The sequence below is a fragment of the Thamnophis sirtalis genome, unplaced genomic scaffold, assembly GCF_051295495.1.
Source record: "Thamnophis sirtalis isolate CommonGarterSnake01/CBP01778 unplaced genomic scaffold, rThaSir2_p1.2 scaffold_15, whole genome shotgun sequence".
NCBI lineage: Eukaryota > Metazoa > Chordata > Lepidosauria > Squamata > Natricidae > Thamnophis > Thamnophis sirtalis.
In genome coordinates, this window is record NW_028261395.1 from 7,549,491 (window position 1) to 7,576,417 (window position 26,927).

Genomic DNA, 26,927 nt, shown 5'->3' on the forward strand with positions numbered 1-26,927 from the left:
CCTGGCTCGCCAGAGATCATCAATCAGCACGACCAAAGCAGTTTCCGTGCTGTAACCAGGCCTGAAACCGGACTGAAAGGGATCCAGATAATCGGTTTCATCCAAGGACCGTCGGAGTTGAAAGGCCACCACTTTCTCAACAATCTTCCCAACAAAGGGGAGGTTGGAGACTGGACGATAGTTACTCAAGATGGCTGGATCCAGAGAAGGTTTCTTCAGGAGGGGTCTCACCACCGCATCCTTTAGGAGGTCCCGGAGAGAGGTGTTAACTATCGTCTGGATCCAGCCACATGTCACCTCCCTGCTGGTCGAGACCAGCCAGGAGGGGCACAGGTCCAGTATACAGGTGGAGGCACTCACCGCTCCCATGGCTTTGTCCACTTCCTCAGGAGAGACAAGTTGAAACTCGCTCCATAAAATTCGCTCAAGACCTTCCCACGGTACCTCGGCTGGTACCGTGCAATTAGAGTCCAGATCTGTCTGAATCCTAGCAACTTTAATTTCCTACGGGAATAGGGCGGCATACAAGTGTAATAAACCTTGAACCTTGAATATTATTTCAGTACTCAAAACAATCATATCTAACAAGCAATGGATGTTCAGAAAATTATTGTCTCAGGAAATCTACAATCAAGCAGGGCAAAGATAAACAAGTTTACTAAATGTGCTGAATGCCACATTTTGAACTTCAGATTCAAAAATCCCACTGAGGGCAAACAAACTTCACAGAGAATCATCAGACACCAGTAACCTCCCCCCCCCTCAAAAAAATCTTTTGTTGGCTGTGCATGATATGGTTCGTGATCTTCAAGAAAAGTTGCATAGGCAAAATTAGCGTGCCAGCTAACAGCCTGGCAGTGAAATAAGTTGGTTTAAAATACACCGATTCTGTGACAAATACCAACCCATTATTTATTTATTAATGAATAAGCCTAACAATAAATATTGTTATTGTTCTCAAAATTCTAGGCCAGCCTACTGCCATTTATTTTCAAAACAAGGCATTGGCACTGGATGCCAAATGACATCTTTATTATGGCAAAATATGTGCATTATTATTTAAAGAGAGTGTGACAATAACTGTTCACTATTCACTGAGTATTATGCTTAATGACTCAAATTGTTTATGCATCATGCTATTAATTTATTTTCATTGGTTAAGCAAACAAACCATGCTCATAAAAAGACTAAGAACATTTAAATTTATGGGTTTTTTCAATTAGTTGGACGTAACTTTTTAGTCAATAAAATAAAAACAGGTTCTAACGTTACAATATGTTCTAATGTAGCAATAGGTGTAAGATGATCTCGATTCATACACCGGGGGAAATGAAATGTCTCATTTTAATTATCATCAATGACCTAAATAAACAAATTGATTTGGATATTGACAGAAATGTCTTCTATTACAAATGACCAGCACTTAGAATGGTAATAAAAAAATGTGTAACTTTTATAAATAAAAGTATATATAGTTCTCCATTAAGATATACTATCAAAGATAAAGAAATGATAATAACAGCATTAATGACAATACCTTTCATCATAGAAGCACTGATCAAAACATTGAGAAGTACAGTATTATTTTTCTTATGTTTTTTTTTTATTTTTATATCTTTTCAAATTCCTTAAAACATCTTACACAGCTGTATATTAGAAAAAAATATTCCTTTGTGCTTTATCTTTAGTTAAGCTATATGATTTATTTTAATAGGCATTTGAAAGGAAGAAGAAATTTAGTTCAGTGAGTTGAATAATTTTGTCATTTAAAAATGCTGTAAGTCATATAAAAATACATCTCTATACAAGCCTGAATTATAAATTTAACTTTGAAATGAATGCAGAATCCCTTGGCTTTTTTAATATTTTAGTGCTGTTGTCAGCAAGGAGAGCCAATAGAATATCCAAGGATGTACAGAGTTTTTATTCTATAAGTGAATGTAAGGTTTTTAGTTACAGTCGCTAAATCTTAGCAACTGGCTGAAAGTACACAAAGCATCGGTTATAAATAATATTTTTTTTTCTTACATTAATAAATTAACAATAGTTTATTATTCAGTTGCCATCACAATAAGTTTAAATATAAAATACTGCCATTAGAAAAATCAAGCATTTCATAAAAAATAAAATGTAATCTTCTTGGGGATACATTTCAGAATGCTACTGAGTTTTATTATCATATTTTGATTATGCACTAATAAATGAAACTGCTGAGGTGTTCATGCAGTTATTTCCCTCTCTCTACCCAGAAGAGGATTAAAGCAAGTTTGAGGAATCAAATCAACCTCACAAGCTAGATTTCTACTTTTCCATCTTCTTAGTGGGGCAGATGACATAAAGATACGTGTCTTCAGGGAGAGGCCCTATCCTTCATCTAAGTCTCCTACCCTTTGTGGCAGACTTTCAGCCGTGAAAGTTTTCCTCATCCTGAAGAAATCATCTTTAAGCAGAATGTGGGGGAAAAAATCAATCCCCAAACTACACCACAATATTTAGTTTCTGGTCACTATTATCACTATCAGCATTGACAAGTTTTAGGAACCAACTGGAGATTTCCAAACCACACTTTTCGTACTTCAGACCTTCAATAACTTTGAAGGTTAAAAGGAAGAAACAGCCGAGATCTCACATTGCTCCTGGAAGCACCGAGCCTGAAGATGACGAATGAGACTTCGTCGAAACGTTGCCAAGACATCTCCAATTTTACGCGGGAGAAAACCTGAATCAGCTATATTTGGGCATACCAGGGGTTGTGACTTTAAATATATATCTATATATCTATATATCTATATATCTATATATCTATATATCTATATATCTATATATCTATATATCTATATATCTATATATCTATATATCTATATATCTATATATATATATCTATATCTATATCTATCTATCTATATCTATATCATATCTATCTATCTATCTATCTATCTATCTATCTATCTATCTATCTATCTATCTATCTATCTATCTATCTATCTATCTATCTATCTATCTATCTATCTATATATATAAAACATTACCCCATCCACAACTCCAACTCCACCCACAACTGCACCCAGCTGCACCCCCACTCAGTGTCATCATAGCCTTTTTCCTGGTTAGCCGCATCTGAGCTAAAGAGTTACATCAGAGTAGGCAGTTGCACCCGAGTAGAAGAGCCACATGCAGCTACAGGATCAACCGACATCAGAGAGGCAACATCAACGTGGCAGCGTTAGTGGCATATAAGCATGGCTGAGCAGGTATGGTGATGGACAGGTTCCCCCTGGATGGCAGCCTTAGCGTTGACATTGGGTTCTTAGGAATCTCCTCTTTGGCCTAAATTTCTTGCAAGCTAAACATAATTCTATGAAGTTATTCTGTGTCCCCAAAATGTTTCGGCCATGTTATTAATGGGTAATATAATATATTGCATGTGGTGCGTTGTAAGGTTCAATCACAGATAAGAATGAATGCAGTCAAAGCTTAAGCTACAGAAGATGTTTCCAATGGACAGCTGCAGAGAGAGAAAGGACAATAGATATCACAACCCACTGTTACCATCGCCATGACCATTAATCTTTCATGGTCCTGATTTACAGTTATTTAATTTTATTGATTTCAATAGCAATAGCACTTAGACTTCTATATCTCTTCACAGGGCTTTACAGCCCTCTCTAAACAGTTTAGAGAGTTAGCATACTGGCCCCAATAATCTGGATCCTTATTTTACTGGTCTCGGAATGATGGAAGGCTCCACCTTGAGCCTGGTGAGAATCAAACTGCTGGCAGTTGGCAAAATTGGCCTCCCTTATTGCATTCTAACCTCTGTGCTCCTGTGGCTCTTCAAGAGGCTCTGGTTATGAGGATTATTTATTCCAATAGGAAATGTAGGTCGCTAAGTTTGAACCATCTAAGCTTTCATTAGAATTCCTTGATTTTTTTTAAAGAAATAAATATTTCTCATCAGTATCCCAAAAGTCACATAACTTATTTGAGTCAGACTTGCTCAAGTGATAAAAAACACACTGCGATGTTTAATGAATTCAGCTGCTTTTAAAAGATACTTCTTGACCCAAAGTTTTTGACATATCCTAGGGAAGCATGCAGATGTCAGCAATAAAAGCATATGACATATCATATATTGGCTTGCCCAGATTACCATTAGGCGCAAAGAACTCTGTGAAATCCTTCTGTCTGTTTCATAACTGCCATGGTGAAGAAATAAACACTGTCAAAATTGTGATAGCAGGAAAATAAGATTATGCAGCCTTTGGACTGCATGATCTTTACAAAAGAGAACAAGGTCACCAAGGAAATATATCTTTGCAGAATTACAATTGGCAGGTTTTGTTTATTATTCCTCTTTATAGCTTACCTGCCTGCCTATCTGGCTGGTCAGTGCTATGAATTTCCTGTCATCCTGTTTTATTAACCCTTCCTAGATTATTTAATGTAATATGCCCCATATGTCTCCTTAAAGTTAAAGAAGCTGATACAAATTTTAAAAAGTTGAAAAAAATTCAAACTATAGATATAGCAATAGCAGTTAGACTTATATACCGCTTCATAGGGCTTTCAGCCCTCTCTAAGCGGTTTACAGAGTCAGCATATCACCCACACAGTCTGGGTCCTCATTTCACCCACCTCGGAAGAATGGAAGGCTGAGTCAACCTTGAGCCGGTGAGATTTGAACCGCTGAACTGCAGATAACAGTCAGCTGAAGTGGCCTGCAGTACTGCACTCTAACCACTCTGCCACCTCGGCTCTTATATACCAATAATAGTGGTATCACTGAACAAGTAAAAGCCCAATACATTACAACCATTTTCTAAATACTCACAGACCAAATACAACTTCAGAAAGTCAGCTTCAGAAGTGCCACTCTTGGGTATCTTGATAGCTTGACAGATTTGCAAAAAGAGGGCTAACCTTTTAGAACAGGTGTGTCACATAGAAGGCCCGTGAGCTGGATCCGGCCTGCATGTGATCAGATCCAGCCTGCAGGGCTGTCCTGGAAAATGTAAGGGGCTGGCCCGAGTTGTTCCGGCTCAATCTACCCACTACAAAGAGGAAAAATGCCAGCAGTTTGGGGAGTGGCATCAAGCTGGCCACACCCATCCAGTCGGCCCACACCCAGTGAGTAGCATCAAGCTGGCCATGCCCATCCAGTTGGCCACACCCACCAAGTGTTTTGAGATTTATGCTTGTGTTAACCAGGATAGATAAGAAAAGAAACGGAAAGGATTCACCTTTGCATACACATTTTGAAATCTGAAAACCTGCTATTTTAAGCTATTCAGAAGAAGTTTGCAATGATTTTTGACTCTTTTCAATCATGTCTGATTGTCCTATTCTTTATCCCTATTTATAATAAAAAATAAATTGTTGAGACAGGGAATGGCAATCGGTTTTTGTATTTGAAAAATAGGTACTTGTTTTAAGCATAATGTATCTCTCCCATAATATAGTGGCAATAGCAGAGCTGGGGTTCCAAAATTAGAAAAAAGATGGTGGAAGGTGGCATATACCGTAATAATATTCCCTTTCTGGGGTTCCTGAGCCAAGGGAAAGCTTTTACAAAGGTTACTGAACTGGCCTGCAAGAAAAATAATATTTGTAGGGCCTGGAGATGGAATATTGTACATTTGGCATTGGAAACTCCCCTGTGGTTCCATGATATGTGCACAACCTGATATAATGAAGATAACATATCTGTAACCACACCAGAAAAAAAGAAGAATATTATGTTAAAAAAAACTGATCTAGTTTTTGTTGTTTTGATTGGGAAAAGAATCATATTGATTTTTTTTAGGTTGCTTGCAGTTGATTGGCCTGCTGCTAATCACCTCCACTAGACCGATTAGATCCCACAGATTAGGCCTCCTCCGAATTCCATCAGCCGCCCAGTGTCGACTGGTGACTACCCGGAGGAGAGCCTTCTCTGTGGCTTCTCCGACCCTTTGGAACGAACTCCCCATGGAGATTCGAACCCTCACCACCCTCCAGGCCTTCCGCAAAGCCGTTAAAACCTGGCTGTTCCGACAGGCCTGGGGCTAAAGAGCTGTTGCCCCCGTCTTGAATGGTATGACTGTTGTGTGTTTTTAAATCATGTATTGTTATGTATCGTTCTTATTTTTTATTTTTTGTCTGTACCCCCCGCCCTTCCCTGATTTGATTTGTTAGTCGCCCTGAGTCCCCTTCGGGGGAAAAGGGCGGCATATAAATATAATAAATGAATGAATGAATGGTAAAAAAAATGTGTCATTCGACTTCACCAAGAGGCAATTCAAGCTTTTTCTTATAAAACATGCTGATATGAATTCTGCCGATAATACGTATACTTTTTCAAGTAGCAGTATTGTAGTTTACATTTGGTAGGAAAATATGAACAGGGCAAATCACATTATTTCATATATTTTTTAAAAAAGAAAAAGGCAAATGGTATTCTTTTGTTTCAAAATTGATTGATTGATTGATTGATTTCATTTATATGCCGCCCTTTTCCCCGAAGGGGACTCAGGGCGGCTCACAATTCAGTCAGGGAAGGGGATACAGATAAGGGATAAAAAAGACGAACAAAACAGTACACAATTTAAAAACACACAACAACCATACCATTCGAGAAGGGGGGCAGAAGCTCTTTAGCCCCAGGCCTGTCGGAATAGCCAGGTTTTAAGGGCTTTGCGGAAGGCCTGGAGGGTGGTGAGGGTTCGAATCTCCACGGGGAGCTCGTTCCAGAGGGTCAGAGCAGCCACAGAGAAGAAAATGAACAAATTACCTCAACTCATGAGTGACACCTGTTCCATACTGCATAGAATCTCATGGAATCCATCAAAATCTTGTGATTTGAAGATGAGGCTGCTTATTCCCAGGGAATAAGCCATCGAAAAGGTTTTTGCAGCTATTTGTCCGGTCAAGAAATGGAGAAACAGCGCTTTACAAAAAGCTTGCAAAAAAACTGCAGGGAAAATGCTCACACAGCACTGAAGGAATAACCTTTGATACCAGTAGCTTCTACGTCTTAGGTCAAAGGAAAGGGCAGGAGAGAATCATAGTGTAATAGCCACAGCAGTGGTTATCTGGCAGACTTAAGATGAATGAGCTGGAGTGGATTTATAAAAAAGAAAAGGTTTGGAGGAAAGAAATACTTAATACTTCTTGCTCAGCTGCTCTAAAAATCTAACATTAGAAATCTGTCATCTTTCTTCTTACATTCGGCAACTGGATTCAACCACTGTGATTGGCATTTGTAATTTTGATTTGCAGATGAGGGTGGGGAATGTGGCTGATATTTTCAACCTTTTTATAACTTTTCAGCCTGGTGGACAATGGATTTATTCAGCAAGAACAATATTTTTTTAATGAAATGTCTGTTATGGCAGACAAAAATACTCGAGTGCAGTCAGATATTGACAATAATAGGATTTATCTTAGTTGAAAAGCTTTCATTGATGAAATCTTTTTTTAAAAAAAAACCTTTCAGGTTATTATTCTTGTCCATATTTTGAAAACATGCATACTGTTGAGGTAATATTAAAAGCAAGTGCAGAAATTGCTGTTGGAAATTTTGATTATTTCTACCTCTAGAGGGCAGCGAATAAAAGAAAATAGTATGCAAGAACCCAATGCAGTCACAACAGACATAATGCAGTATTAATAAGTATAAGTATCATCTTTATTGTCATTGTACTTAAATACAACGAAATTGGTTTTAACCTCACTGGTGCAAAATTATAACAGAAATGAAAAAAGGAAAAAAAAACCTAACGTGTGCATGGAGTGATTGTGGTTGTATTTAAAAGTCTCACAGCCCAAGGAGAGAAACTATGTTTAAACCTGTTTGTTTGTCTGGATCAGAGGTGGGTTCCTACCAGTTCGCACCTATTCGGTAGAACCGGTTCGTCAAATCTACCGAACCGGTTAGAAGAGGTTCCACCAGTGGACCCGGAAAGCAGGCCACACCTACAGAAGAGGTTCCAAAAGTTTTTGAAACCCACCACTGGTCCTTGGATATGATTATTCTACACTATCTTGCTCATATTTATAAAACTCAGTGCCTCTGTGAAAGGTAAGGATGACTACTGCGTTTATGGTACAATCAGAACATTGCGTGTGTTGAAGTTGTTTTAACGCAAACCAAAGATGCCTTTTAAAAAACAAGTTTACATCCTATTCTTATGCATGCCAGTGCTGTGTGTGAGGTAATTTAAGGTGGTTCTGACAAGTGTCATCAGCATCTTCATATCCGGTCACATGGGCGGCAAGCCACTCCCATCAGGTCACATGGGCAGCAAGCCACTCCCACAAAGGAGGCCACACCCACAGAATAGGTTCGAACAATTTTTGAAACCCACCACTGGTCTGGATAATAGGAGTGCACTCTGTTACAAACAAGTCTAATTTCTCATTCAAATAGGTTTTAACTTTGGCTCTCATCCTCTAACCACTACATCTTTATATCAATGTAGCGACATACAGTATATTGAGCACAACATTCAGCAAAACTGGTGCTGTTCATATGTTCCCTGTATTGTAAAGCTAAGGTCTGAATTTCAGATCTATGCTCACTTAGTCCTTGTGTATCTCTTAAAGCAGAGGTCCCCAACATTTGCGCCTTGGTGACCTGGCTCAGAGGGGAAAGAAGAGAACTAGAACTCATGAGTGGCGGGCCCAATGCATGTGTGAACTTGACTTGTGTGGGCATTGGGACGGCGGGCACAGGCACACACACGTAGCTCAACTGCAACCATGAAATGTGTGCTGGCCTGCTGGCTGGTTGCGAATAGGCCACAGACTGATAGTGAGCTGCGGCCTGAGGATTGGGGACCCCTGTCTTAAAGAAATGATTATTTGTTTGTTTGTTTGTTTGTCAAGCATGTATAAGATAAAAGATATAAGTATAAACACGATTATGAATACAGGAAATGGATACAAATAAGTGGGGAGAGTAGGACAGGGACGGTAAGCACGCTGGTGCGCTTATGCACGCCCCTTTCCGACCTCTTAGGAATGGGGTGAGGTCAACAGTAGACAGTCTTGATGTGTTAGATTTCAATGTAATGCGACTTCACATGTATACTGTTTTTTCTTTAATTTCTCTGTAAAAATAGGATAAGTTAAGTACATTGACATATAGTGGAAATACACCAAGGGGAGGAGGAGTGGGATAGAAGAAAGATGGGTAGAGAGGGCGGGAGGGAGGATGGGAGGGAGGGTGAGAAAGAAGGGAGGGAGTGGATCGGGAGAGAGGAGTGGTAGAGGGGGAGGGGAAGTAGGGTAGAGGGGGAAGATGGAGGGAAGATAGAAAGTTGGAGGGGGGTGAAAGAAAGAGGTGTATGGAGAGTGGAAGAGGTATATTGGGTTTCTATCTTTTGGGGTATTGTTGACAAGAGGAATTGCTGCAATTATTGTTGTTTGTTTTGTTTGTTTTTGTTTGTTTTTGTTTTATTTATTTATAGGCCGCCCTTTTCCCTGAGGGGACTCAGGGCGGCTTACAATCAAAAAGGAAGGGGAGTGTAGGACAATACGAAAAAAGAAATGTGCACAAAGTAAATTAGACAATAAAACTCAACATTCACTCAGCATTCGGGAGGGGCGAAATAAGATTATCCCCAGGCCTGACGGGTTAGCCAGTTCTTGAGGGCTGTGCGGAAGGCCTGGACGGTGCTGAGGGTACGAATCTCCACGGGGAGATTGTTCCATAGTGTCGGAGCCGCAACAGAGAAGGCTCTCCTCCGAGTAGTCGCCAGTCGGCACTGACTGGCGGATGGAATACGGAGGAGGCCAACTCTATGCGATCTGATGGGACGCAGGGAGGTAATTGGCAGAAGGCGGTCTCTCAAATAGCCAGATCCACTACCATGGAGCGCTTTATAGGTGGTGAGTAGGACCTTGAAGTGCACCCGGAGACCAACAGGTAGCCAGTGCAGCTCACGGAGGATCGGTGTTATGTGGGCGAACCGTGGTGCGCCCACGATCACTCGCGCGGCCGCATTCTGGACTAGCTGTAGTCTTCGGATGCTCTTCAAGGGCAGCCCCATGTAGAGCACATTACAGTATTCCAGCCTAGAGATCACAAGGGCTCGAGTGACTGTTGTGAGGGCCTCCCGATTCAGGTAGGGCCGCAACTGGCGCACCAGGCGAACCTGGGCAAATGCCCCCCTGGTCACAGCTGAGAGATGGTGGTCAAAAGTTAGCTGTGAATCCAGGAGGACTCCCAAGTTGCGGGCCCTTTCTGAGGGGTTTAAATTTTGTCCCCCCAGCCTGAGTGATGGTATGGTGGTCAAATTTTTGGGAGGGAAACACAACAGCCACTCGGTCTTGTCTGGGTTGAGTATCAGCTTGTTTGCTCTCATCCAGTCTTTAACGGCTTCCAGTCCCCGGTTCATCACGTCCACCGCTTCATTGAGTTGGCACGGGGCGGACAGATACAACTGTGTATCGTCCGCATATTGGTGATATTTTATCCCGTGCCTTCGGATGATCTCGCCCAGCGGTTTCATGTAAATGTTAAATAGTAGGGGGGATAGGACCGACCCCTGCGGCACCCCATAAGTTAGGGGCCTCAGGGACGATCTCTGCCCCCCCACTAACACCGACTGCGACCTGTCCGAGAGATAGGAGGAGAACCACTGCAAGACAGTGCCGCCCACCCCTATCTCCCGCAGTCGTCGCAGAAGGATACCATGGTCGATGGTATCGAAAGCCGCTGAGAGGTCCAGGAGAACTAGGATGGAAGCATGGCCTCCATCCCTAGCTCTCCAGAGATCATCAGTCAATGCGACCAAAGCGGTTTCTGTGCTGTAACCGGGTCTGAAGCCAGACTGGAAGGGGTCAAGATAGTTAGCTTCCTCCAAGGTACGCTGAAGCTGGAGAGCCACCACCTTCTCAACAACCTTCCCTACAAAGGGGAGGTTGGAGACTGGACGATAGTTATTAAGAACAGCTGGATCCAGAGACGGCTTCTTCAGGAGGGGTCTTACCACCGCTGTCTTAAGCGCGGTGGGAAAGTACCCCTCCCGAAGAGAAGCGGTAACAACCGCCTGGATCCAGCCTCGTGTCACCTCACTGCTGTTGGCAACCAGCCAGGAGGGACACGGGTCCAGTATGCAGGTGGAGGTACTCACAGCTCGCATAGCCTTGTCCACATCCCCAGAGGCAACTTCCTGAAACTCAACCCAGAGATGGTTTGCCAAGTTTTCTCCTTGTGTCTCGGCTGGATCTACTGGGGTGGAGTCCAGGTCCGCTCGAAACCGGGCAACTTTGTCCGCCAAGAACTGGACATACTCCTCAGCCTTACCCTGTAAGGAGTCCCCCGTCTCCCTCCTATTTAGGAGGGAGCGGGTTATCCTAAACAGGGCGGCTGGGCGGGACTCGGCGGACGCTACCAAGGAGGCAATGTATGTTCTTTTTGTTGTTCTTAAGGTCCGAATATACTCCTTGGTGCATGCTGTCAAAAGTGCCCGTTTCGACTCGGACCTATCGGACCTCCACGAGTGCTCTAGGCGTCTCCTCCGGCGCTTTACCTCCCGGAGCTCCTCAGTAAACCAAGGAGGCCTCCGGGGGCCGCTGACCCGGAGGGGCCGTAGCGGCGCAATCCGGTCTAGAGACTCCGAAGCTGCCGAGTGCCAGGCAGCGACGAGGGTCTCCGCCGAACTGTGGGCGAGGGTATCAGGAATAACCCCAAGCTCCGTCTGGAACCTAACAGGATCCATCAGTCGCTTGGGGCGGAACCAGCTGGTCGGTTCCTCCTCCCTACGGTGGGGGTTTGGCCTCCGGAAGTCTAGCCTCAGTAGGTAATGGTCTGACCACGACAGGGGTATGATCTCATTACCCCTCAGACCAAGATCGTAACTCCACTGCTCCGAGAGGAATACGAGGTCAAGCGTGTGACCCGCTGAGTGAGTTGGGCCTCGAATTACTTGAGTCAAGCCCATGGCTGTCATGGAAGCCATGAACTCCTGCGCTCCATCAGAGTGTTCACCGAGCGAAGGCAAGTTAAAGTCCCCCAGAACTATAAGTCTAGGGAACTCAACCGCTAGCTCGGCTACTGACTCGAGGAGCGAGGGGAGGGCTGCTGCAACGTAGTTGGGAGGCAGGTACGTAAGCAGCAAACCCACTTGACCCTTGAGGTCCAACTTCACTAGCAGGGACTCACACCCGACAAGCTCCGGAGCAGGGATCCTACGAGGTACTAAAGACTCCCGGACTACAATAGCCACACCGCCACCCCTTCCCTGGGCTCTCGGCTGGTGTAGCACCTGAAATCCGGCTGGGCACATCTCGACGAGGGGGACTCCTCCCTCAGGGCCCAGCCATGTTTCAGTAATACATGCCAGGTCTGCGCCCTCATCAGTTATCAAGTCCCGGATGAGGGGGGCCTTATGAACAACAGACCTGGCATTTAGCGACAGCAGCCTGAGACCAGGGTCCTGAACACCCGCGCCATCTGACCTTGGAGTGGGACTCCTAGGGCCGGAAGGAGGGATCTCTATGACACAGCGAGCCCTCCTTCCCCGATGATGGCCTGCCCTAAAGTCCCCGCCATATCTGCCTCTCCCTGTCATGACCGCAATGCTCCGACCCTCACCCGTGGTTGTGGTCCCCCCAACCACCCCCATGACCCCCGCATACCCCGGCAGGTCCTCCGAATCAGTCATACCCAAACTCTCACTCAAACAATCCTCACGAAATAATTAAAACACAAAGTTACAACAGTAATAGTAATAAAAGTGAGATCATTCATATCATCCCATGCAATCCCATGCACTCAACATACCTATTTAAAATAAAATTAGAAAGGTTGCGCAGGTTCGCAAAATCCGTACTAGATGGTATACAGAGGGGGAGGATAACGTTTCCCCTCTCTAGTAAAGCTGAAAAAAAGTCCCAAATGTCTAAGAGAGTAATGTGAAACCGGGAGTCCTCCTACGCCCAGATGTTTAGAGGCCCAGCTGGAAAAGGGCCAAATGGCCAATGGGGGAGATAAACTGAGGCTCCCCACTGTCGATAACAGGCAGTAGAAAAAACTCTTCAGGTCCACCAAGGGAGAAATCCACCCAAACAGGGTTCTGAAGAAGATGATGATAAAGTTAATACAAGGGCTGAGTTGCAGAGAGGGGAGGAGGGAGGGAGGAGGGCGTCTGGAAGGGCTATGGGGGCACCTGAATTCAGGATGAAAAAGTCTAACAGCCATCTTAGTCTCGCAGATGAGCATTAAGTTTAAGCCTTCCAACTCTGACTTAAGTGATGTTATAGTGCTTAATGCTTAGTAAATGATGGTAAAGTGCTTGTTAAAGTGCCAATAAAGCCAGCATCTTCCTCTCTGTGCTCTCAATGTTCCCCTCTCAGCCCTTCAGCAAAGCAGTCTCTCAGTGAGGCAACCCCTCCTCAGTCAGCTCAGGAACTCCAGGTGCCTTCCGTATTTTTCAAACCTGGTTAATCTGCAAGTCGCCCGTATTGCCTCCGTGGGGGGGGGGAAAGTCCATTCGCAGTCTCTGTGGAGGGGAAGAGAGGGGGGAGCCGTTCATATGCTTCTTCCCCAACCGTTCGTATGCTTCTTCCCCAGCACCTCCCCAGGTTCAGAACGAAGCACAAAAAGCGCAGCAGTTCTTTTGGTTGCAAGCTGCCTGTATTGTCTCCGTGCCTCCGTGGGGGGAGAGCCGATCGTAATCTCTCACTGCCACACACTGCTGCTCCAAACAGTTGCTCTGTCTGGGGCTGTCAGGGAAGGCTTCTCGTTAATAATCACCGTTCCCTGCTCCTCTCAAGTTCTTCTTTCCAGGCTTAACTCCTCCGGCATCAAATTACAACAAAACTCGGGTTATCAGCTAGGTTGTTTGTTCTTCACACCCGAGCGAAAAGCTCAAGCAGCCATCTTCCTCACACATGCGCAATCAACTGTTTAATGTTGTATGGCTCCGGCTACGTACAGTATATATGTGAGTGTATGAAAATGGAAAAATTGAAAATAAAAACCTTTTTCAATTCGCAAAAAAAACAAAAAAAAAAAAAAACAGTAGACAGTCTAAGGTTAAAGTTATGGGGATTTGGGGAAGAAACCACAGAGTCAGGTAGTGCATTCCAGGTGTTGACCACTCTGTTGCCGATGTTGATGAGTGAGTCATCTTAACATTGAACCTATTTGAGATCCTAATGTACTTATGTTGCTGCCTTTCAGCAAATAAACTGAGTTGTAATTTAAAGTGAGACGTGCTTCCAAATGCCATCATAATCATCATCAGTCAGTCATCGGTCATATCCAACTCTCAGCAACTGAATGAATCAGCATTCTCCATGCCTGTTTGTCTCACACTGTCTCCTTCAAATCCTCCATGGTCATCTCAGTGTCATTTTTATAGTGCCCAGCCAGAGCATACTAGAGTGGCCCCTTCTCCTTTTTCTGCTGAACACTCCCAGCATGATTGACTTTTCAAGTGAGTCAGCCACATGACATAACCAAAGTATAGCAATAGCAGTCAGACTTATATACCGCTTCATAGGGCTTTCAGCCCTCTCTAAGCGGTTTACAGAGTCAGCGTATCGCCCCCACGGTCTGGGTCCTCATTTCACCCACCTCGGAAGGATGGAAGGCTGAGTCAACCTTGAGCCGGTGAGATTAGAACCGCTGAACTGCAGATAACAGTCAGCTGAAGTGGCCTGCAGAGCTGCACTCTACCCACTGCGCCACCTTGGCTGACAGCCTCTGTTTGGCAATCTTAGATACAAGTGATATTTTTGGTGAAGTTCGGTGTAGGACAGTGATGGTTAACCTTTTCGGCACAGTGCCAAAACTGGAGTGTATGTGCACCAGAGCATCAGACCCCGGAAGAGAGTAGCTAGACGGTGCATATGTGCGCTGGACCGCTATCCGGCACACATGCACGTGACAGAACCCAGAAGAGCAGTTGGTGACGGCGTGCATGCCCACAGAGAGGGCTCTGTATGCCATAGGTTCACCACCACAGGTCTAGGACTTTGTTTATTTTTGCAGTCCCAAAGTTTTGCAGCACCACAGCTCAAAAGTCTCCACTTTTCTCCTATCTACCTTTTTCAGAGTCCTGGTTTTGCAGCCATAAGCAGCAAATGGAAAAATCATATTCCAAATGCATTTGTTGCCAATGCAAGGAGACAAGTATAAATATATGAAAACAAAGAGACAGATCTTCTGCAGAGATCACAAGGCATATTTCTACTTTTACTTGAAAGGAAGTGTCACACAAAGTAGGCAGGTGATTCTGGTGATAATTTCTCATGACTGCTAACTAGCCATGTGACGGTGGGATCACTAACAGACGCAAATACAATACAGTGTAGAACAGACACAGTGGCATAACACATTGATGGCATGCAGAGGATGTGCAGATCCAGTGCCATGGCCCAGCATAATCTAATCTCTCACTAATCATAAGTAATCTCATGAAGAATCCGAGGAAGAGTGAAAACAAAACAAAAATAGTCTGCATGAATTGAGCCAAACTAGTTAGATACCGCTATCAAAAAGATTATGTTTTACGCATTGAACTGCCGAGCTGACTGATGTTTCACATATATTTTTTTCTGTTAAGAAAAATGGGGAAGGAAAATCATGTGCCGTTAACAGAATCTATGCATTTGTCAAAAATTATTCTGCAAGAAACATAACAAGCCAACTTGTGTGATCACTTATAGATGATGTAAAAGCTATACCAGCTGCCTCAGAAGGAAGACATTGAAGGAAAATAGTTGCTTTCTAGGTATTACCTTCTGTTGAAAAAGACAGCTGTGTGCGCTACACAACGTAACCCTCAAACTTTATGCTATTTTGCTGCCTATCATTGCGCTAGTGGACACTCTCTTCCTCACAGTCAATATGGGAAAAACGGTTCCACCACAAAACCGCGGTAGACAAAACCGCGCTCGACGAAAGCGCGTACGTGACGTCATCACAGCGCGACGAAAACATTGCGCTGTGAGCGGTAAATTTAAAATTAAAGCGAAAACCTTACCCTAACCCCCCCCAAACCTAACCCTAAACCTAACCCTAAACCTAACCCTAAACCTAACCCTTAACCTAACGCTAAACCTAATGCTAACCCTTAACCTAACGCTAAACGTAACCCTAACGCTTAACGTAACCCTAAACCTAAACCTAACCCTTAACCTAACCCTAACCCTAAACCTAACCCTAACCCTTACCTTTATGTGAATTGGCTTGCTTTAATTTTATTTTTATTTCAATTTTTAATTTTTTTCATCGCGCTGTGATGACGTCACGTATGCGCTTTCGTCGAGCGCGCTTTTGTCGACCGCGGTTTTGACGGGTCACGGGGAAAAACTTGTAGATTGCACATAATATTTTATTACCTTAGCGTGGTGACATTTCCAGTGCATGAGCAAAATACTTTCAAACTGATTGCTATGTTCTGGCTACAACTCCTTTCCCTTAAAAGTTGCTATCTACGGGACCTAAGAAGTGCACCAGGGCAGACTTTGTACAGAGGAAGAGCCTTTTCCTTGAGATTCACCAGTTAAAAGCTCCAACTTTCTTAATCTTTTAGGAAATTGTAAAGAGTGTTGGTTGCATCTGAAGACATTGGCTGCACAAGGCTTTTATTACTATTATTATAATATACTTTATTCACCAAACATGAAACTCAGTTAACTGAACATTCAAAAATGCATCACAAATACCATTGACGGGTGCTAATGGTTGACACGGGTTGCTGCCAGCATCCTAGATATCAACCAGGTATCTTCTTAAGATGTATGATGTTTCCAAATAGCACATTTTTTTGCAGTTCTGCTGGTGTTATTGCAGGAAGCTGCAATTTGTTGATGTATCTTATAAAATTTTTGGACATGGTACTAAGTGCCCCAATGACAATGGGTATCCCTGTTACAAGTTTCATCCATAACCACGTAGTTTTGATGGCCAGGTGGCGGTATTTCATAAATTTTTTTCCAATTCTTTTTCTTCAACTCTGGCATCTCTTGGTACAGGGATATCAATAAACTGTATGCTTCGGCCCTCGACAACCGTGATATCTGGTGTATTGTGTTCCAAATGACGATCTGTCTGTATTTGAAAGTCCCACAATGTTGTATGTTGTATTTTTTACATAATGACCAGTGGACTAATTTAGCAACTTGATCATATCTAGCTTTATAATCAGTTTGCGTGATTTTGCTGCACTCACTTATGAAGTGTGAAACAGTTTCAACTTTGTCATCGCAAATTCGGCAGTTTGGATTGTAAATGGATTTTTGTATCTTTGCTTTCATGGCATTAGTTTACAGTGCTTGTTCTTAAGCAGCCAGTATTAAACCTTCTGTTTCTTTCTTAATAGTTCCCATCTTAAGCCATGTCCATGTCAAGTTGTCATCACAATTTCCTTCAATGTTTTTCATTGCAAAGCTTTGGTTTTCCATCCATTTAATCTGTCATCCAACTGTTTTTCCTTATATTCTGCCTTTGTTTCTCTTGTTTTTATAATGTTCTCTGTTTTTACAGCCTGCAGCAAACATTTTGTGCTTTGGTTCACATAATCATTCAAACTTCATTTTTGTTCTTCTATAGTTTGATGGATTTGCAATAGCCCTCTGCTGTTATTATTATTATTTTTATTATGTGGTTAATCTTTGGTGAGAGTCACAACTTTTGAGGCTGGTTGGTAGCTCAACAGCTTGAGTCCTAACCAAGGTCCTAGGAACTGTTAAGGTAAGGTCGGAGGATATAAGTTGTTCTAAATAGGGTGGTTTTTTGTAGAGTCAGAATGTTCAAGTCAGGTAAATTTAGAATTTCCAAATAGCTAGGTAGCCCTTTAGGTATTGCTCCAAGTGCTCCAATTACAATTGGGACAACACATGATTTCTTTTTCCAAAATCACTCAACTTCAATTTGCAAGTCCTGGTATTTTGTGATTTTTTTCTTGCTGTTTATCTTCAATTCGTGCATCACCAGGTATTGCAATGTCAATGAACCATACTTTTTTTCTTTTCAACTATTGTTATGTCAGGTGTGTTTGGGCCAAGTGCCTGTAAGTCTGGATTCTGAAGTCCAACAAGATCTTGCCTTTCTCATTCTCTAAAACCTTCTCAACCTGATGGCCCCAGTGGTTTTTGCTGTACTCCAACTTTTGCCACAATTTCCAGTGAATAATCTTAGCAACACGGTCATGGCGTTGTAGGTAGTCAGTTTGTGAAATTTTGCTGCACCCGCTGATCAAGTGGCCGACTGTCTCGTCTTTCTCATTACAGAGGCAATATTTGCTGTTGGTGGTAACATGTTGAATTTTTGCCTTCATGCAGTTTGTGGCTAAGGCTTGTTCTTGAGCTGCCAAAATAAAGCCTTCTGTTTCTTTTTTTCAGTATTCCTGATCTTAACTAGTTCCAAGTTAGTTTTTGGTCAGCCTTGCCTTCAATACTTGGCCATACATAGTTTTGCTTTTCCAATTTTCAGCTCGCTTCTCAATTACTTCTTTCGTATATTCAGTTTTTAACTTAGTTCTCTTCAAAAGGCCTTCTTTCTTTACTTCCTTAATCATCATCATCATCATCATCATCATCATCATCAACTTTATTTATTAAACATGAAACTCAGCCAACTGAACATTCAAAAATGCATTACAAATACCAGTGACTGGTGCTAATGGTTGATATGGTTTGCTGCCAGCATCCTAGGTACCAACCAAGTACCTTCTTAAAATATAAGATGTTCCGAGTAGCACAGTTTTTTGCAGTTCCGCTGGTGTTATTGCAGGAAGCTGCAATTTGTTGATGTATCTTGTAAAATTCTTGGACATGGTGCCAAGTGCCCCAATGACAATGGGTATCAATGTTACATGCTGTGTCATGAGTGATACCCCAATGACAATGGGTATCACTCATCCATAGCTGTGTAGGTTCGATGGCCAGATCACGACATTTCATTATTTTTTCTAGTTCTTTTTCTTTGACTCTGGCATCTCCAGGAATACCAGTATCAATAAACTGTACACTTCAGCCCTCTACAACCGTGATATCTGGCGTGTTGTGCTCCAAATAACGATCCATTTGTATTCGAAAGTCCCACAAGATCTTCACCTTCTCATTTTCAAGCCGAGGTGGTGCAGTGGTTAGGGTGCAGTACTGCAGGCCACTTCAGCTGACTGTTATCTGCAGTTCGGCGGTTCTAATCTCACCGGCTCAAGGTTGACTCAGCCTTCCATCCCTCCGAGGTGGGTGAAATGAGGACCCGGATTGTTGTTGGGGGCGATATGCTGACTCTGTAAACCGCTTAGAGAGGGCTGAAAGCCCTATGAAGCGGTATATAAGTCTAACTGCTATTGCTATTGCTATAATAACTTTTCCCACTTTATGTTCCCATGACTTTCTGGATACAGGTAAATCATATTTTTTACATAATGACCAGTGGATTAATTTAGCAATTCGGTCATGTCTAGCTTCATAATCAGTTTGTGTGATTTTGCTACAATCACATATTAAATGTGAAACAGTTGAATGTGAAACAAAGCCATATTTTAGCTTTGAGTATTTCTAATTTCTATATTTGGGCATACCAGGGGTTGTGACACAAAATACATATCTACTTCCCTAACTCAGCTGATAAAGGAGGAGAACCTGTGGCTTAGTGGCTAACACAACTACCTAATATGTAATACAGCACAGGTTCAAAGTAAGGGTATGGCTAACTGATGAGAGCTAAATAGCTTGAAATAGATCTATACTAGTCTCCCTTTATTTATTTATCAGCACAAATTATATATATATATATATATATATATATATATATATATATATATATATATATGTGTGTGTGTGTGTGTGTGTGTGTGTGTGTGTGTGTGTGTGTGTGTGTGTGTGTGTGTGTGTATGTATATGTATATGTGTGTATATATGTGTGTATATATGTGTGTATATATGTGTATATATGTGTATATATATGTATATATATGTATATATATGTATATATGTATATGTGTGTGTGTATTGCATTTGATATATAAAATTTTATAGCACACATCCTGGAAAACTTTATTTCTATTTCTCCAAACTCAATTCCCACAGTAGCTTTTTGTTTCTGTAAAAGAAGAATTTAAATGTTCTGGCATATCCATTCATCTTAATATATTCCACAATGGTGCATAATCTACGCAATCAAGTATAGTAAATAAAACCAAGATAAATCTTGCCTTTGGCTCTTTCCATTATCTTCCCTTATGTTTGCTATTTGCTATTTGCTATCTGATCCCATAGCTTCCTTTTCTAAAACCTGCATATTCATTTGGCATTTGTCTCTCCAGATTTCTTTCCTTTTTAAGTTCAGAAAGCATAACATTGTTTATGTGAAAAATTAAAGCAATTTCCCATGATTAGTTTTGAGTTTTCTTACTATAACTGTAAAATGTTTTGATTTCTCTGATGGCGTTAAAATATATATCTTATTCCTCTTTTCTTGTCATTTTTTTCTCCTATTATTGTTGAGTCATTTTCTTGATGTTGGCAGTTGCTTTCATTCACTATGTATACTGTTTATTGCTCAAGGCTTTCATCTTCCCTCTTGCTTTCACTAACATGATTGTTCAGAAAACCACTTGGAGCTTTTCCTCTTGGAAAGGCTGAGAATATTTTTGTATGCTTTGGTTCTTACGATATCTCGTATCTCCTCTTTTAGCTACTCATGTTTCCTTTTACTTTCTTAGCGAACATCTAGAAGCCTTTGTAGGCTGGAGATATATGTAAAAATAATCTAGATTAGTAGAACCCAATAAAATGTAAATGTTAAAAAGATCTATGTTCAAATTCTAGGTTATCTAATGATTAAAGTGGGGCATCATTTATATTTTTAAAAAATCAGATACTAGACTGGTATGTGCCCTCAATTTACATCCAGTTACAATGTGATCTACAGTTTGATGTGGGATTCCACAGTCACACTTTGGGAAGGATACTACGCCCCATTTATACCAGCAGAATCATGTGAGGTGTGAGTCCCATTCAGGATTGTCACTTTTTAAAGGGTCATTTATACGTCTTCCTATAATTGGGTATTCAGCAAACCATGTGGCTTTTCATTGGAAATTGATGTTAAAGTCGTTGGGCAGATGTTGTGCATAACACAATATAAGCTCCATTATGACCTCAAAAATATCTATCCCCATGCTATGGATACTGGTTTTTGATATGTAACAAGCAATCTTATTTTTCTTCAGGTTACAAAACATCTGGTAAAGAACTGTACATCAAACAAACTGGGATAAATTTGATGTGAAGTGAAGATTAGCCTGAAATCAAGTTTACTATAACCAATATTTCTCTCTCTTTCCTTGTTAAGTAATAATAATCACAATCCGTACTGATTTTACTACTGACAAAACTTCTTCATAACTCCAAGAAAGAAAAGGATTGATCAATAAAAGCATCGCAGGTTACTAATTCTGTCAGGGAGCAAACGTGGACTTAACAATAATATTCTTACTCATATAAAACTTCTTAAACTAATCACATAATATATTGATACAAATACTTCAGACTATTTAAATGCTTGTTTAATAATGTATGATGAACAAACTCATTGTCACATTCAACATACACCTCTTTTTTTTGTCATGTGTTAGTGAAATAATTTCATAGGGAAAAATAGATGTCAAGATTTGATATCAGATGATTATATATCTATATAACCATAAAACATTTGAACATATATTTATGCATGTAGAATTTACTTGCTGAACTTATTGTTCATATGCTATCATACATACCCTTGAAGCAAGTCTCACTGAAATATTTTTATCCTGATTTAGGTTCAAGCAGATTTATTTTCTGTAAATCGTAAATCTCTCTCACACACACACACACACACACACACACACATGATTTTAGGCAGTGGTTGTTATTTTGCCTTTGTCTTTTAATTTTTATTAGCATAATAACGTTTGGAGGGCCAACACAGATTTGATTTTTGCTTTCGCTTATCTGATAAGAAAACAAATGTACCTGAACTGTTTAGGATTACTCCACTTCCCAGAAAATGTTGTTGTTCCATTGCCTTTAGAGACATTCTGTAAGAAATTATGAAAAGGACTAATTAGATTAACAGAAAGTGAAATGACCTTTGCAAAGATTAGACAAGTGCTTCTCAAATATATTAAAGAACTAGTTTATCTTCTACAGTGCTTTAAGAATAGAGCTTATATTTCAACTTTTAAATCTACTTATATGGCATACAAACATTATTTAATCAGAAATGAAAATTGAACAGTTCTATATTTTAATTTTAATATTATATGTAGAAAATGTAAGAAATTGTTGGAACAACTGAACAAGTCAGTAGAAAGGGAAAGAAACTATATGCTGTTGACTTGGATCTCATAGAATTGTGTAAAGGAGAAAAATATCACAATTTACATTTTGGAAAAATGTAAAATGTAAAGGTACACAGATTCTTCAGTTGAGTAAACATAATTCATCAAAGATTCTGTTCCCAAGCTTGAGATTACAGTGTTTGTGGAGCTCTTTTCAGCTCTTTTAAAAATATTATTGATGAAGTTCTGTCTGAGCGATCATGTTTCTTAAATTATGTGATTTAAATATTGTAAGTTGCCTAGAGTCTTTTGGAAGTTGGGCACCCTCAAAATCAAATTACTTACCTTACTTCACTTCCAATGTCAACAGATCAAAATGTTTCAACAGAAATTAATAAACTGTCTCCCGCTGTGGCCTTATTTATGAGTTTTGAATACTTATTGAAGCAAACGATTCAAATTTAGCAAACATCATCCTTATAGGACTAGTTCCTCATAACTCCAAAGCAGGTTCTGGCATTTTATATAGAGTGGCTTCTAAAGCTACTCACAGTTCAATCTTTTCCTCTAATGATTATAAAACCTCTTCTTAGTGTAAATAAAAAACCACTACCACGTGGAATGAGGAAAAAAATATTTTGTCAGATCTAAGCATGAACATAAAATTGTCTGCTTCTGTGAACGAGTGATCTCCTAGACTCTGTCATCTCCCTAACACTCTCAGGGTTTTTTCTTACTTTATGGATATCCTTCAACAGCAAAATTAATAGCTTATGCAGAGTATTACAAATGAATGAAATATTCTGATTGATTATATGAAGAAGTGGGGAAGGGAATTATGTAGGATTGAAACTTGCCATTCTAAGCTACAGAACCACGACCACTCCCACATATATACAATATGATTCTAGATTCCCCTATTCTGAATTTAAATCTGTATAAATCTAGGAGTTTCTCTGTTTAATTATTAGGCATAGAATTGGGCAGCATTTCACAGAAAAGACTTTGACCACAAAGATGCCCATCTTACTTTTACTATTCAGCAAAAAAAGGAAGAAATTGTTTTCGAATTCCAAAACTGCAGATTTGTTTCCTTTTGAGTAATTGTACACACTGAGTAACAATTAACTCTATAACTAATGCAACATTTAAAGACAAAACTGAACAAAGAAGAAGCAAGATCTCTTAAGTCATTAATTTTGAGTGGAAATGCAAAAGGAAACATGTATTGTTTATATGTAGAGCTGTACTAATTGTAGGATTCCCAATGGGATACTATATTTATTTATTTTTATTTTATTTCTCTCCTTATCCCATTTAAATGTTCTGTTGTCATCTTAGGAATGCAAAATTCAATTCTAAATAAGAGACATTTTTTATGATTTTTAATCAGTGCTTCATGGTATATAATTTAATTTTCTTTAGAAATTAGAAATACTCAAATTTAAAATAAAGCTTAAGAACAGCTAAATAAACACCCTTTGTATTTGTTCTCTGTGCTACACTCATTATGATGTACATTGTAAGTTTCTATGGAAAGTAGATATGATTGTACTTTTCTTACTTTTTTAAAAGTGCCAATTATGTAGTTATATGCAATTCTTCATTAAGGTTTCTTTTAAGGATATGCAGCTTTTTTTAGTAATAGAAGTCAATATCAATTATAGAGATTAATTTTAAACCCCTCTACTGGTTCTTAATCTCCTCTTTCTAGCCTGCTGCAAAATCCTTGAATTTAGCTTTTCCAGAAAGGAGCCTTACTTGCTACATGACACATTACCTTTGAAATTCTTTGAAAGTATTTCCATAAATACTGCACAAATAAGATATCAGGGACTATATTTCAAAAGTTAACAAAAGGGCCTTTTGGACATTTGTGTTTGTAGAAGTAAAGGCTGTATGATGTAAAAGCTGGCTTCTATGTATCCGAATTTACAGCCTAAATGTTGGAGATGTGGCTCTCTCGATGCTACATATTTTCATATGAACCTGCCAAAAGGTTAAGGCATTCTGGATAAAAATATGGTGGATTATGCAAAATATCTTTAAAAGAAGGATAAAGTTTACCCCTCAGCTATTCTTACTAGGTATATGTACTGACTTTACAGTGGTAGAGACTAACTTGATTCTGCACCTAATAACGGCAGCAAGACTGTTGGTGGCGCAATACTGGAAGAAGGAAGACTTGCCTACAACTCAAGAATGGACATTGAAAGTTACAAACTTAGCCAAGATGGCTAAAATATCGGCATATCTTAAAGATCACTCAAATGAGAGATATAAATGAGACTGGAAAAAATGGATTGACTATATACAAAATAAATACGGGGCCAAGAAATTCCAGTTAGCCTATGCTTAAGATCAGAAATGATTTAAATTGTTTAAAGTTAGCTCAGCAAGAAGAAGCTAAGATCAATGTAGAGATGTCATTAATTTCTTTATTTCTTTTTTCTCAATAGATTTTAGACTGTGTTTGTTAAAAATCCATACCGTGTACGGGTTCTGGGAAGTCGGGGGGGGGGAAGGAGGAGGGGGGTTGGGGGGAGGGTGGAGGGAGGGAGGCGTATACATTAACCATAAAAATTTAAAAAAAAAAGGATAGCCAAGATAGATAAGTGAGGGCATTAAATATGCTGTCTTAACGTTTTGTCGTGCCACGGACTGGGAGGCATCTCCAGTTTGGACTGTGTTTTGATTGAACCATGTGATGGACTTGTGGGTGCTGGTTAGGTGCTTGGATTTTCTTTTGGGTGGGGAAAACCTGGAAACTTTCAGATTCGGGTTTTCCCAGATGTGCCAATATGACATCTCTAATAAAATGGAACTTTGAGGAACCTGTAGCCTTGGAGTCTTATTTCGTTGGGGGTATCACTTGGAACCCTGATATCAAGGAGAATCAACCTAGTGGCATTCTCTGACTCTCTTCTTTCAAATTAAGAAGACTCTACAATATCACATTTTCCCATTATTGCTCAGGATGGCATAGGCTACTCTGTCCAACATGCAGGAATGAGTTTGGAAACTTCCCAAGAGGGGAGCATTTATCTACTAGATGACAATTATTTCCAAAGAAAAGGATCTGTACATAACTTGTGGTTTTAAAATATACTCAAAAATTATGTTCAGCTTGTCTGGTGACCACAGGACAGATTTTTAAAAACCTGTCATGATCTTAAAATTCTGCAGTTTCCTAAATGGAGCAGTCTGCAGTTTCCTATCTGTTGCAGCAGTTAAAAACTTGAAAATTGACTTATTTGCATGTAATGCATGTTTCATGATATCAAAAAGTGCAGTGGTTAAATGCAGCACTGCAGGCTACTTCAGCTGATTGCAGTTCTGCAGTTTGGCTGTTCAAATCTCACCAGCTCAGAGTTGACTCAGCCTTCCATCCTTCCGAGGTGGGTAAAATGAAGACCCGGATTGTTGTTGGGGGCAATATGCTGACTCTGTAAACCGCTTAGAGAGGGCTGAAAGCCCGTATGAAGCGGTATATAAATCTAACTGCTATTGCTATTGCTATTTGGTTGAAATTTTGAGACTGGCTTATCCGCCAATGAGTTTATGTATGTAAAAATGTTACATCATCCAGAATGGATATTTTAAAGTTGTCCTTGTTGTTCTGTCATCATTTTTGCTGAAGCCTAATTTATCATTTGTGTTCCTTTACCAAGAGCTAAGGTAGATATTACTTAATCCACTTTGGGAATGTACTTGAGGCTTCAAAAATATTCATCCATGGGTCTGTCTGCCTTTTTTTTTTTTTTAAGTTTACTTATCCTGGATATGAATCAGAAAATTTGAGTTCTTCCCTTTTATTAGGGAAAAAAAACCAGAAAAGGCTAAAATGATGTAACTTGTTACAATCAGAAAGGAATATAACTTGCAGGTTATTTAGCATATTTTGTAACAAATACCCCATGTAAATTTAAAAAGTCAATGCAGAGATTTTGGCTTTTCACCAGAATATTTGAAATTTTTAATATGTAATGCATTAAAATCAGTGCTTAGTTTTTAAGTGACGGTTTTTTTTCCCCAATTTCTATATCTGGCAGAAATGAAATTGGCACTAAAAATAGCTCATATTGTGAATAATATCCATGGGAAATTTCAGATAGGTTCTGCAGGCTTTGGGCCAAAGATGTGGAAAAGGCATAATGATTACAGTACAGCAGTTTGCCAAAGATGAAAACTAGAGAAAAGCCCATGAGATTAAGTAAGCATCTGCTAGTTTCTTCTCAACAACTTTGAAAGACCCTAAATGCAAGGAGGGGCAACTCAATAGACATAACACTTTGGAAAGTGGATCAAGCAATTCTTCAAAATAGGCAAATTTGTATTAGGTATGTAGGAAAATGTGCATTTTTTATTCTTTTTAATATTTGGTGGATAGGAGCAGGGTGGGTTTCAACCGGTTCGCGGCGGTCCCTGCGAACCGGTTGGTCGCCAAACCCGGAAGTAAGTAACTTCTGGGAATGGCAAAGGGTGCGCCCACCCGCCCGTGGTCCTTACCCGGTTTTGACGAGTTCTGCGCTTCCACGCATGGGCAGGACGCATACAGCGCCTACGCGATCGTCCAGGAGCAGCTGGAGCATCGCGCAGACACTAGTACGCATGCGTGCACCGCGCGTGTGCACGAGGACGCCGCCGGCCCCG

The 26,927-nt window shown here is 40.6% G+C and overlaps 1 protein-coding gene across 1 annotated transcript in view; it reads right to left on the reverse strand.

Moving 5' to 3' along the window:
* PCDH15 (protocadherin related 15) overlaps window positions 1-26,927 on the reverse strand; it is an 810,754-nt gene that overhangs the window by 538,148 nt on the left and 245,679 nt on the right. The window contains exon 4 of the mRNA XM_087701782.1: window positions 21,967-22,031. The gene's annotated coding sequence lies outside the window, so the exon portion shown is untranslated. The remainder of the gene's footprint in view (window positions 1-21,966; window positions 22,032-26,927) is intronic.